We start from the raw sequence: 12,435 nt of genomic DNA, 5'->3' as shown, positions 1-12,435 counted from the left end.
ACTTTTTAAGGGGGTTAGTTATTCATTTGCTTTACATAAGCCTAGAACAATGAATGCTTTTAGATTTTTTTTTTGAAAAGTTTATTTCTACAAGCAGTTTAGCAATATACTTACTTCTTGAATTATAGCAGGTGTTATGTAGATTCATTTTTCTTTAAGGTTAAGAGTTCAGGTAAATGTCTTCCTTGCTTAAGTCACTTGTATCTCCTTAAGTATGACTTGCAGAAATGAAATGCTTCAAAAACATTCTTTTCTTCCCTACTGGCGTTAATCTCAGAATCTAAAATGCAAAAGGTTCATTAATGGCAATATGCCTTTATCGTTAAACAATGCCATTGTCTGGGGAACTGAATGTTTTACAAATGGAATACAGTGGCAAGTTATTATCCTTCTTTTTGCAGTGGAAACATATAAATGCCTTGGTGGGAGAGATAAGAATTGAATTTAAAATCCCAGTATCCAATCATTTTCTTTAATGACTTCATTCGTAAAGCTCCATCCGTTTCTCTCTGTAACTCTGTATACCACAAAGAATTCACACACCTACCAGTAAGCTCCTTTTAGGCTCTCTAACATCTTTCAAACCCTCCTTAATGTGAACTTCTTTCAGCACTGAACCTGAACATCTTCCAGAGTCCTATTGATCTCGTGTTGTTTGTGCTGCTTGTCTGTTGCTGTTAGTCTAATAAGTCCATTGGACAATTCAATGTTGTGTTTGGTAGACTGTCTATATCTATGTTTTGCACTGAGTACACAGGAGGTGTGGAAACAGAGGAGCACTCTGCAAAGCAATTCAGCAAAAGCAGCTCTTGGAGAAACTTTAACTCTCCAAAGAATCTTTTCTTGTTCTAAGTCCAAAAACATGTGGGAAGTAGAAACATGATGAGCTGCTGTCTGGGAATCTTATGGATATACTGAAGAGCAAGAGCTCCGTTCTTTGGAAGTGGAAGAGAAGGAAAAAGAAAGAAAAATTAGTTCTGCTTCAAGTAAAAATTGTTGATTAGTAAGACTTGTGTCAGTTGGAAGCAGACACAGAGGAGTTAAGTGTACAAGAATTGTGCTGGGGCACACATCTATGAAAGTTAAGAGATGAAGTCACCAAGTTTGGACAGGAAAAAGTCCACACCAGGACGCATCTGTGACAAGTCTTGGCACAGGGAGTTCCTGAGTCAAGATTCCCCATTAGAGGCGTCCTGAATTGGGCAGAAATGGCAGGTCTTAGCAGCCCTGTTATGTTTAGTCATTGTCTGAAGGACTTCATTTGAGGGGAATCCTGAAGGTACTAATAGCTGGAGGCTGTCAACTAATTACACCCCTTGCAAAAGAAAAAAAGAATTTGTTCTTGAAGGGACATCCAAGCAACACACTTCCTTGGTAGCCACAGAACTTTAAGTGGTTTTTAAGTATTTGGGAAGGAGCTGAATGTTGGATTAAGTCACTCTTCCCACAACCAACTGAGGAAGGAGAGGTAAGACTATAATCCAAAGATTATTTAAAAGAATCCTATTGTTTTCAGTCATTCTGTTAATCAGCATAATTTTTTAATCATTTGTGGTTTGAATGCCCTTTTTGGAGGTTTTCCTTGTCATTGTGTTTAGGGGATATTGACAGTTATTAATTGCTCTTAAGCTTAAAGCAGCCCTTATTAGAATTCAAATATATTTCCCACTACTGGGTCCAATATCTATGTAATCATTTATCTTACAGTGATTTTACTGTAAGTGTAATATTTACGAGAAGCAATTTGTCATTCCTGGGTTAAGTATAGAAATTTCAATATTTTCTGAATAAATATGTCAAAATTAGTAAGATTCAAGAAATAGAAGAAAACAGGAAGTTTATAATACAGCATTTTATATTAGAGATGGGAGGTTCACTATCTGATTTGGCTCTGTTTTAAATCATTATTGTTTTTATAAATATGATTTTCCAATTATTAACCCTCATTAGTATTAATGGCGTTAATGCTGGTAATCCATCTCACTAAGGATTTCAGAGTGCTGTATTTCTCCTATGCTAAATGAGTTCGAGGGCTCCAGCAGTGTATTCCCACCATGACTTGCTATACCCCAAAGTCTCCAAACACAATTAATTTTAATTCATATATGAATATGCTCTACAGCGCTTTGGGTTAGGGAATGGGGTGACAGCACTCACAAACAATTTTGGAATATTTCAACTCCCTGAAGACTAAAAGCTCTAATGTAATTGGCACTCTTCCCTCTTTTTTGGTCCAGGAATAGCACTCCTTGTCATGTGTTTCCAGCCTTGCGAGCCCAGATGAACGCATGCGGTAGGCATCCAGAGGTAGAGGAGGGACAAAGCTCCAAGGCTGAATCCCAGGAGATACAAACGATCTGCCATGCTCTTGCCCTGTGTCTCCTTTCTGTGACTGGCTTCCCACTCCTTCCTACCATTCCAGTCACATCTTCCCCATTCCCCACTCCTCCGTACGCCCTGCTGCTCTGGGCTCTGAGCCTACAGGACTGCGTGCTAGTACCCTAAGCCGGCTGTGCTCTCAGGCTGCCCTGCTTCTGTAAGCATCTTCACCCAACCTGGAATACTTCTGCAGCCTTTTCCTCCTTCATCCCTTACTTGCTGGACAGCTCCTACTCTAACGTCAAGTATCACGTCAAGCTGGTATACTCTGTAAGGGCCTCTTTAATTACCCTAAGTGTGTTTTGCCTTCCTTCCTCTGTGCTCTTCTTTGTACAGATGTCCAATATTAGAATCAATCTGTTTACATGTCTGTTCCCATCTTCCCTACTAGAAAGTGAGGGTCAGGGCCATATATTTTTATGTACGCAGCCTAGATTCCTATTAACAAAGCACTCAATGTGTTTTTGTTGAATGGATGAATGAATGAATGAATGAATACTTGTTCCTCATTCCGTTGCATAAGGGAGCCAGCACCTCCACGCTTTCCTCAGAGCCATTCTGCAGGTTCTCTCACATACTTGTGAGCCCCGGTGCGTGCAGCACAGGTGTGGCACCATTCTCTTTAGGGCTTCATTTATACCCACTGTTATGCACCTCAAATGAGCATTCTTTCTACCCTCTTTGAAATCTGGCTTTTCCTTAGCAGGCTGCTCTTCAGCTAACTATTAGGAAGAAAGTATCTCTGATAGAATAAGTAAAACTACATTGAATTCATGTGTTACTCTAAGTTCAAATTTGTTATTGTGTTACTTCTCCCAGTAGTCTGTGCATTGAAAAAGAGACAGGATCAAAATGAGCCCCTAATGCTGGCATTTCAGGAAATAGGAGAGGACAGGTGGGAAGATATTTCTGGACCAGGGAGCTTCTGGGTACACTTCATGTTGTACTACAGAAGCCATTTCCTATTCCTGTACAGAAGGTTGGATCTGCTGTGACAACACTCTCTCGCTCTCCTGAGAACGGTGTTTCTATTTCTGTCTTTCACGAAATGGTAGACGCACCATTCCTTCTGGCTTTCGGAGACTGGAAAGCCTTTCTCATACAATAGCCAGAAAAATCCAAAAGCAGACAGAAACACTGTCTTTTTCCTTTTCTTTTTTTTCCCCCCTACATCCAATGGACACAACGAAAGTACTTTCCGATTCAGTGAGAGTCAATCAAGTTCAGTGGGAACCTGGTTATACTAATAACAACAGCTTACCCTGATTGTTAACCCTGGTGCTATGCTAAACCCTTTCATTTATTCCTTACAACAGCCGTATAATAAAAGTCCTTTTATTATCCCGATTTTGCAAACAAGTAACTTGCCCAAGGTCTCAAAGTTGATAAATGTTTTTGTCAGCCCTGGAGCCCAGAAAGTTAGGACCCAAATCCTAAACATACTTTCCAGAAGGCACCCCCAGCATGAAAAAGTAACACCTGAATTGTTTTTAGATGTCAATACACAATCCAGCACTGTTAGTACTGTAATCACTATCCTACATATGGCAAGACATATCGAATTTGTTTTATTTCCTTTTATTTCATGAGAATACCAAAAAGATTCTGATTTCTAAATTCAGTTTTATAGTAACAACTGGTATGAATTCAGTTTTATATTAACAACTGGTATAAGGAATAAAATTGTTTTGCCATTTTTTTCGATATATTTTCCACAATCATTTATGAAACATCTAAATTACACAAAAGGACAATTTCCAAATATATGGAGAGATATTTAAAAGGATATTATATGGTCCCTGGCTCCAAGGAGTTTATAATCAGAAAAGTAATATTAAGACCTCAGTAGCATTATAACTCTGAGCTGTATCTTTTGTACAAGCTGTATCCAAATTGTTACTTTAAAAAAAAACCTGACAACACACCCATCCACTGAGAGAGCAATCAGACTATCAGATGTCAGAGACATAAAATAATTATTGTCTTCACCCTTTCACTTTCAAGCAATTGTTTTCTAAACATGTTATAATCACTAAGTGTACACACTTCAGAAATACCAGAGCTGCACTAAATGTCATGGAAATGTGTGTTGGCATTTTCTTTGAGATTTCTTTTAAAGAAGTGCATCAAGTCAGAGTTTTTGCAGGTATAGTGTGTTTAAATTCTTTGTCCTTCCTGACAGAATGTAGAGTCCCAATAAGAGTGAAATTCTAACTGAACTCCTTACTACCTTCTGCAAGTATTGCTCATATTTTTAAACGCCATTTGTTAAAATATACTCAACCTCCATCATTTGGTTCACACCAAATTATTGCTGGCTGTTTCCATAAGGCTATGATCAATTCCGATTTTTCCTTTGAATTGACCTAATTGCTTAGCTGTCTGGGCATCTGTAGACACCATATCACAAAAAGAAGGCAGGCTTCATGTCAACTTACTAAACAAACAAGGGTGGTTGTTTTCTTCTGAGATCTCCCATGGACTTAATGAGTGGCTGCTGGCAAGAGTTACATTCACAGTCCCCCTTTTCTCCTTCTTATTGAAAAAAATAAGAATTCGAATGTATTACAACCCCCAAAAGCTCTGAAGACCTAATAGAAAAGTAGGTAATAAGTGTATATTCAAGGATACATCTGCATTGTATAGAAAGAAGGATTTATTTTATCCTGAAATGCTGGTGCGGTAAAAAAAAATTTGAAAAAAAAAAAACTAGCAACTTAAAGTGATAAAAACCTTTCTCCCTCTTAGAAGTACATTTGGAATCTTTCAGATAATTAATTGTTAATAAATATCCAAATACTACTTTCTTTACATTGCAGTTAAATACAGCTAGCACTTTAAAAGTTAACATGGATTCATTTCCTTTCAAATAAATATTCCACCAAACAAATTGTCTCTTTTCCTTCCATGACATCCCTGCCACTCAAGTCAAAGCAGTGGTCTCATTCAAAACTCAGTTTTATCCAAAATTGCTTACCTGGTTACTTAGGAAAGATTTTATATATACCACCTAAAAATCCCGATGGTAAACCAGAAAGAATCACAACATGTTCATAAAAATCTTATCAGATCGAGCATCGGCTAATCTGGGTCTGTTTTTCCCTATGATTAACCAGTTCTTAATGACAACATTTCTTATCTTCCAACTGACATGAAGAGGGAGCTGTAGCCCTTCTGAGACACAGCTCTGCAAGAACCAGCTTATCCACGCTCTCCCATCTCGTGTCTGTTTCTCTTTCTCTCTCCCTCTCTTGCGCTCTCCCTCATTCATTCACCCTTCCATCTTTTTTTTGCCATTGTGCCAGCTCAATTTAAATGTATCTGCTCTGTATCTGTTCAAGTGGAGATAATCCATGCAAATCAGGAGCAGTGGCTTCAGTGCTTGGTTCACAGAGAGGACTCAGCTTGGGGAGGTCACTCGTTCACAGCCGCTCCTCCCAGTGTATTTTCCCCCTATTGCAGAGCTGCTGTATGTATACAGTGACTGAAAGGACTCAATTCACTGCAACTGCTGCCTGGCTTTACTTACAACTTTTTATATATATATAAAGGAACTTACCTCCATCTGTCTTTTCAAGGTAGGAAGTCTGATTCTTCTAAAGACGTGTGTAATGCCTCCACTGTCTGCTCATTATCAAATGTCACTTGAATGCTTTATATTGTTGCTGGCATTAGGCACAAATGCTGTGATTCCAGGTGCCTCACGCTTTTGTTACTTCCTCGTATAGGTGCAATTGTTTAAGTGCCGGGTATTGTAATGTTTATTTTCCCTGCAGCCAGCTTCAGTTTTACAATGCCTGAAAGATTACAGAGTGTCCACTCTCTAATCTAGAAATGCAATCCTTTATCAAGTTTTCCCTCTTGAAAAAAAAAATCTCTCAATATGTTTTAATTTATCACGTACCTGGCCAAAAATAACCAAGTGTAATAGCCAAGCGTGTTGAGATTTTTTTTTTTTTAAACTGGAACCTTCCTGCAGTGTTTTCTCTGTGTGTGTGTGTGTTTGGCGGGGGGACCTAACTGTTGAAATGTTTTTAACAGCAGCAAGACAAGGATGCATTTTACTTTATTCTGCTGCAAAACAAGAAGATGCAGGCCTTATTGCTAACAGTCCTGTCAAATAGATTTATTCTTCACAATACATAAATTGTTACTAGGCTATGCAGAAGTATTGCAATTAATTAGGATTTAATTAATATCAATATATGCTATTATGTATTGCTCTGAGATTGAAATTGTATTAGAAAAAAAGTTTAATGAAGCAAGGCTAAAAAAACACCTTATGTTTACATAACATTGTTTGCTGTCTTTTCAAAGAATGATTTCAATGGTCAAATGGTTCAGTTTTGATTAAAAATGTGTGCATGAGGCAAACGGCTTTGACAACATACATACATGCTGATTTATGAAGGCAATTCCTGGGCTAACATTACTTCGTATGTGTTTCCTTGAAGTTATGTATAATAACATTTTAATCACCCCTTAGTCATTTCCATTTTAAAACACACTGAAATGCTATAAAATTACAGGCTTACAATTTTCTTTTTTGGTTAGTACAAATATAATTAAAACATTCTTGTTATAATGTAGCATTTCAAGAAACATAATATGTCTTTGAAAGTACTCCTTATTAATATAATTTTACATTTATTACCTTATTTTTCTAAGAAGGTTTTGACATGCTACTATGACAAGACTATTTAGTCTCTTGTATAGGATAGAAATGAACATAAACTGTAAACAAAGTTGACAGTCCTGAAAAGAAGAAAAGATTATCCTCCTGTATCCTGAATAGTTCTGATGACATAAATCTTAGATTTCATCTTCTAGGTAGATACTTGTAGTTAGCGGAGTACGAGGGGAAAAATTTATTATCCACATAAAATATCCCAGTGCCAAAAATGTGCAGTTCTTTCTCTTTTTGATACAGAGTCTTCTACTGAAAAGATGCACTCTGATTTTTGAGTACAGTACAAGACATGAAGCCTTGTCATTGTTAGCATAAAGAAGACATCTACACAAGTATTACTGTGCAGAGGGCAATCTTCCTGTCTCTGGCATTTGTTAGGTTACTGTACATAGAATTTAACAGATAAATATGTTCTGCTTCATGGCATTTTAGTGATCCTATTGGTATGCAGGCTACTCTACCAGGCTAGCAACCGAAAAAAAAAACCCAGATATATGTTTTATAGCAGTAGATAATAAAAGCCCTTCACAGTGAGAGAAGAAGAATTAGACTTATTTCTTATGCAGTAATTAGAATTCCTTGAAAACTCTTTGAAATACTGAGTTGTAAAGTAAACCGAGTCTTCCCAGGAAGGGTTGATTTAATTTATTTATTTGAACCATGCAGTTGTCCATGAATATCTTCTTCACAGACCCTGTCACTGGAAGAATCCATTCACATTTTCAGCATTACAGGGAAAGAAAAGGATTCCTCATTGATGGTAGAGAGTGATTCATTCCTATTTAAAACCAGTTTGAGAAGAGCACCCATCTCAGGAAAACATTACCAAGTGGGAAGGTGTGTGGGATTGTCTGGTTGTGTGAACTTGAGACTAGTGTGAAACTAAAGAATGCCCTTTCAGAACAAAGGATTGTCATGCAATAGTACGTCAGCAATCAAGCTGAGGATGGATCTAAAAAGTAGCCTTGGAGGTGTTTTGGGGACAAAGACAATGCAAACAACTAGGCGTTCTGTTTTCAACCAAGTTACCAGTATTTGTGAGGTGTGAGGGCACTTTCCAAGGAATCAAACCATCATTGCAGAGTTATTTTCAAAGTACATATTTTATAGATGTTCACATTTGTTTTCAGACCTCCTAGAAAACTCTCCAAAGACCTACCTTGTATGCATTAAGTTAGGTTTTACTGTGCATTCTAAATGAAATGGTCAGACCTTCAACTCCTGTTGGTTTCTTGTGCTTCATCTGTAAACTTGCCATTCCTCCAGTAACTCATTCAAGCAAGTGTTCAAGATAAGTTACAATTTACTCCACTTTAGTGTGCCTTGCAGCAAAATCTATAGAACGGGTAAAACTTGTAGCTGTATATAATACCATGTTCTTATTCCCGCCTGCCTCTTTTCTGCTGCTTTTACTGAGAACAGTTAAAAAGATAAATTATCATCTTAAAATGATGCTATGGAGGATGTTAATAGTTTTCTGTAACTTCAGGAGTGCTCAGTAGTGCCAGAGAAACTTGCAGCCATGCCTGGGGAGGAAATGATGTGCTTTATCACAGACATTCAATGCCCATAACTTCCCTAGACATTCGAAATTTCTCAAAGAATTCTATCATACCATCTATATTTTCTAAAGCCTTGGAAGCTACTGCTATGCATACATCGATTACAATGACCAGTGAAAATTCAGCAGCCACTCATTACTTTGGCTGTACTGATCATTTTAATCTGCATAACAAACTAGGATACGTGTGGGATCATCATCCTTATTATATAAATAGAGACTGAGGTACAGAGAAGTTAAGTAACTTAGCCAAGGTCACAGAGTTGTGCTAGAACCGGGATTTGAACCCATTTATTCTCCACTGTCTTTGATGAATAAATATGCAAAATCAGACTTCTTCTCTACTTGCAATCTTGATTCAAACATCTGAATTGATTTTTCGACTCTTTTCATAGCTTCTCACTTTTCTATGTATTGCCGTGATAGCAGTTTTTCAAAGTTCTTTCATTAATGCATGCCAGGAATGGTTACTCTTGTTAAATGTTTATCTTTCACCTCAAGGAGTTAAGAACAAAATCGGATCTGTAGTTGACTGACTTGTCTACTGTCAGCCTTTGAAAAGCCACCTCCCCTCCTTTTTTTTCTGTCTAAAGAACAAGATTGACATCTCATTATATGTTTGGAATTTTTCAGTGATGTAAAGTGTTTGGTAATGATGGAAATTATCCCGAGGCTTTATCTAACTATTTTTCCTTGCAATTCCACTGAAGTCCTGGTAACAGTTAAAATTTTGAGGCAAACAGCTGTTCATATCAGAAAAAATACATTCTTCTGTCTTGTCACACCTTTCTTCAAAATCTCCTGGAAGTAGTAAAAGGTGGCCCCTTTCCTTTCGTTTCTTTGCAGTGGATGTATTTGAATGAAAATTTCCCCAGGTGAAATATGCCAGTGCATTAGAAAAGTAGATAAAAAAAAACAAAAAACAAATGAAATCAAAATGCATCTTTAACTGGTCAGACTGTGGAACACTGCACATAGTTATCTGTTCCCTGTGTCAGAGAATGTTCTTCTCTTTAGGAGAAATGAGGTCTAGACAGGGAAATGTTTATGGTTTTACTTCTGTCTGCTTATTTGGGCTCTGTCTTACCTGTTTCTTCTTCCCAGTGTGAGAAGATAAACTATTATACATGCAACTCATAGAAATCTCATTCTAAGACTGGGTTCATTTGACCGATGTATACCAAATATCTAACGTAAACAAAAATCTGAATAATGAACACATAACCAGACAGCAGAAATGTGGAGAACATAGGTCAGTAGCAATTGAGCACACCACACATTTCTCAATTACAAATAAAAAGCAATTTTGATGCCTTCTATGAGACCAGCATTCTTTGTACATCTTATTTGAAGTTACGAGGCAGATGGAGTGCCCTATATTTCCAGAACGTCTATCTCCTTTTTGTAAGCGACAGCCTGAGAACCTATCTTTGAAGTTCTTTCAGCAAAACAGTTTTACCCGGATTAGCTAAATAGCACCTGACCATTGGTGTAGGAAATAATTTAAATTTGCGCTTACCCCGCCATCATCCCTTGCTAAGTGAGTTTCTTAGCTTGTGAGGCATTCTTTTCAGATTTGATTTCAGCATTGCTTGGCTGATATTGAAAGAAAACACAGGCGGGAACGAGGGGCTACAGGGAATGGTGGTTATGAGCTATGTGTTGATTTAAACATTCAGAGGACCTAAACCATTTGAAAAATGTGTCCCTCATTGCTAAATTCTTTAGCTGCATAACTGAAATCCCTATCTAAAAAAATGCCATTTCCCTAGAATAAAAAATCAAACCAAAATATTTTTCTTGCAGAGGGAGATTTCTGATGGAAGGAAAAATATTCAGACAACCCAATTCTGAAATGTATTAGCAATTGGTTCAGACTGGCCAATTATCAACACATCAGAACTCAAAAGTAAAACTTCACTAGCTAATAAGATCCACAGTCTGGAAAACAAAGTCAAAATCTGTACAAACCTTAAAGCAAGATTGTAAAGTCAGGTGGTGTGTTTTTTTTTAATTGCTATTGTTTTATTATATATATAATTCCCCATCTATAGGCATATATATATATATATATTTTCCTATCTATGGGTATATATATATATGTTCTTCCTATCTACCTATCTATATATACAGATTCTTTCTTATATCTTTCCTCCAAAAAATTGTCCCCTCCATAATCATTGAAACTTCTTCCTTATATATTCACAGTACCTAAGTTTACATCATACATCAGCCTCTAATTATGTTCTTTTTTTTTATGTTTCTCAAGTTGTCTTATGGGTCATATTTTCATATCCCTAAGTAGCTTTATAAGCTTTATAAGCTATTTGGATGGTAAAAATTATACTTATTTAGTGCCCTTCATAGATCTTGTCTCAGTGCTGAGAACCAGAACTAATTCTTGCTTAATATTTTAATGGTTGATAGAATTAGCATATACATATATAATATATATTATATATATATATTAATTCTAGGTTGAATGTATTTCTAGATTTGTTTCAATGGAAAAGAGAGGAATATACAACCATTCAAAATGTTTCTTAAGGGCGGGCCGCGGTGGCTCAGCGGGCAAAGTGCTTGCCTGCTATGCCGGAGGACCTCGGTTCGATTCCCGGCCCCAGCCCATGTAACAAAAACGGAGAAACAAAATACAATAAAAACAAGAAAGTGTTTAAAGATGTTTCCCTTTCTTCCTCCCTTCCTTCCTTCTATCCTTCCTTCCTTCTCTCTGTCTTTCCTTTAAAAAAAAAAAAAAAAAAAAAAAAAAAAATGTTTCTTAAGATCTAACAATCTTCCAGACACTGGAGCTATGCTCTGACATCATATGAAAGTTTACACATGCTCAATTTTTAAAATAGAAAAAGGAAAAACAATCATTAAAATGGATAAAATAATAAACACTAAGATTTCCTTAACATTTGGGGAGTTAAAAACTATGGGGAGAGACAACTGGTGAAAGAACTGAGGAGAAAGGGTGAGAATTAGAGGAGAAAGAAAAATATAAAGGAAAAATAAGGCAATTTAAAAGGCAATGGAGGAATGGGGAAGAGAGATATTCTGAGAGAAAATGAGAGAATAGCTTAGAAGGTTTTAAAGTATATTGAGCTTGCATTTCTTATTAGTCACAGTGTACAGCTCTTTAACTTGATTCATTAAATCTTCATATACTTTAAATGGAATAGAAATAATAATTCATGTCAAAGAGAAATCAATCTTTGGCCTAAAGCTTTGGCTCTCTGGGAATGAAAAGACTAAGAGGGTTTGGGGGCCCTATGTAAGAAAGAGAGCAAAGAGGAAATAAGGTGACTTTTAAGGCAAACTGGAAAATAATCAGTCCTATAAGAAATCTCATGGAGGAAGCTTACCATAATAAATCAAAAGGAATTTGGCAAATTCATTCTTACCTATGCAGAGATCAACAGCTAGGCAGGGCAGAGATGGAGCAGAAGCTGATTTCAAGGCATCTTCAAAGGTACAATGAGTGTCAACCAAGGACATTCCAGGAAAAAGGCTGTGATGTGTGGATAGCACGTGAGCCCTGGCAAGCAGCACTGGCAGGACAAAGCAAGAAAATGCAGTTTTGGGTCAAGCAACTTGGATAGATAGCAGGGCTCCCCATATATGTCTCTCTTCTGAGTGCCAGAGACTAGGAGAAACAAAAAGCTCTCCATTTCTGGGAAGATTCAGGGTGAGGGACAAAGCTTATGACTTACACTACTCACTGGGGTACTCTGGCCTCGTGCTAGTGGCATTCTGTCGCCTGAGCTCTCAGTCATTTTATTTCCCATCCCTCAGTCATGGG

General features: G+C 37.1%; 1 long non-coding RNA gene across 1 annotated transcript in view; it reads right to left on the bottom strand.

The window, feature by feature from the left end:
- LOC143650114 (uncharacterized) overlaps window positions 1–12,095 on the bottom strand; it is a 61,640-nt gene extending 49,545 nt beyond the window's left edge. Inside the window, exons 1-2 of the long non-coding RNA XR_013159379.1 lie at window positions 12,038–12,095; window positions 115–280 (exon numbers count right to left, since the gene is read on the bottom strand). This is a non-coding gene — a long non-coding RNA (uncharacterized LOC143650114). The remainder of the gene's footprint in view (window positions 1–114; window positions 281–12,037) is intronic.
- Window positions 12,096–12,435: the final 340 nt, after the last annotated feature.

The sequence above is a fragment of the Tamandua tetradactyla genome, chromosome 11 (genome assembly GCF_023851605.1).
Source record: "Tamandua tetradactyla isolate mTamTet1 chromosome 11, mTamTet1.pri, whole genome shotgun sequence".
Classification (NCBI taxonomy): domain Eukaryota; kingdom Metazoa; phylum Chordata; class Mammalia; order Pilosa; family Myrmecophagidae; genus Tamandua; species Tamandua tetradactyla.
This window is presented reverse-complemented; position numbering and strand designations above follow the sequence as displayed.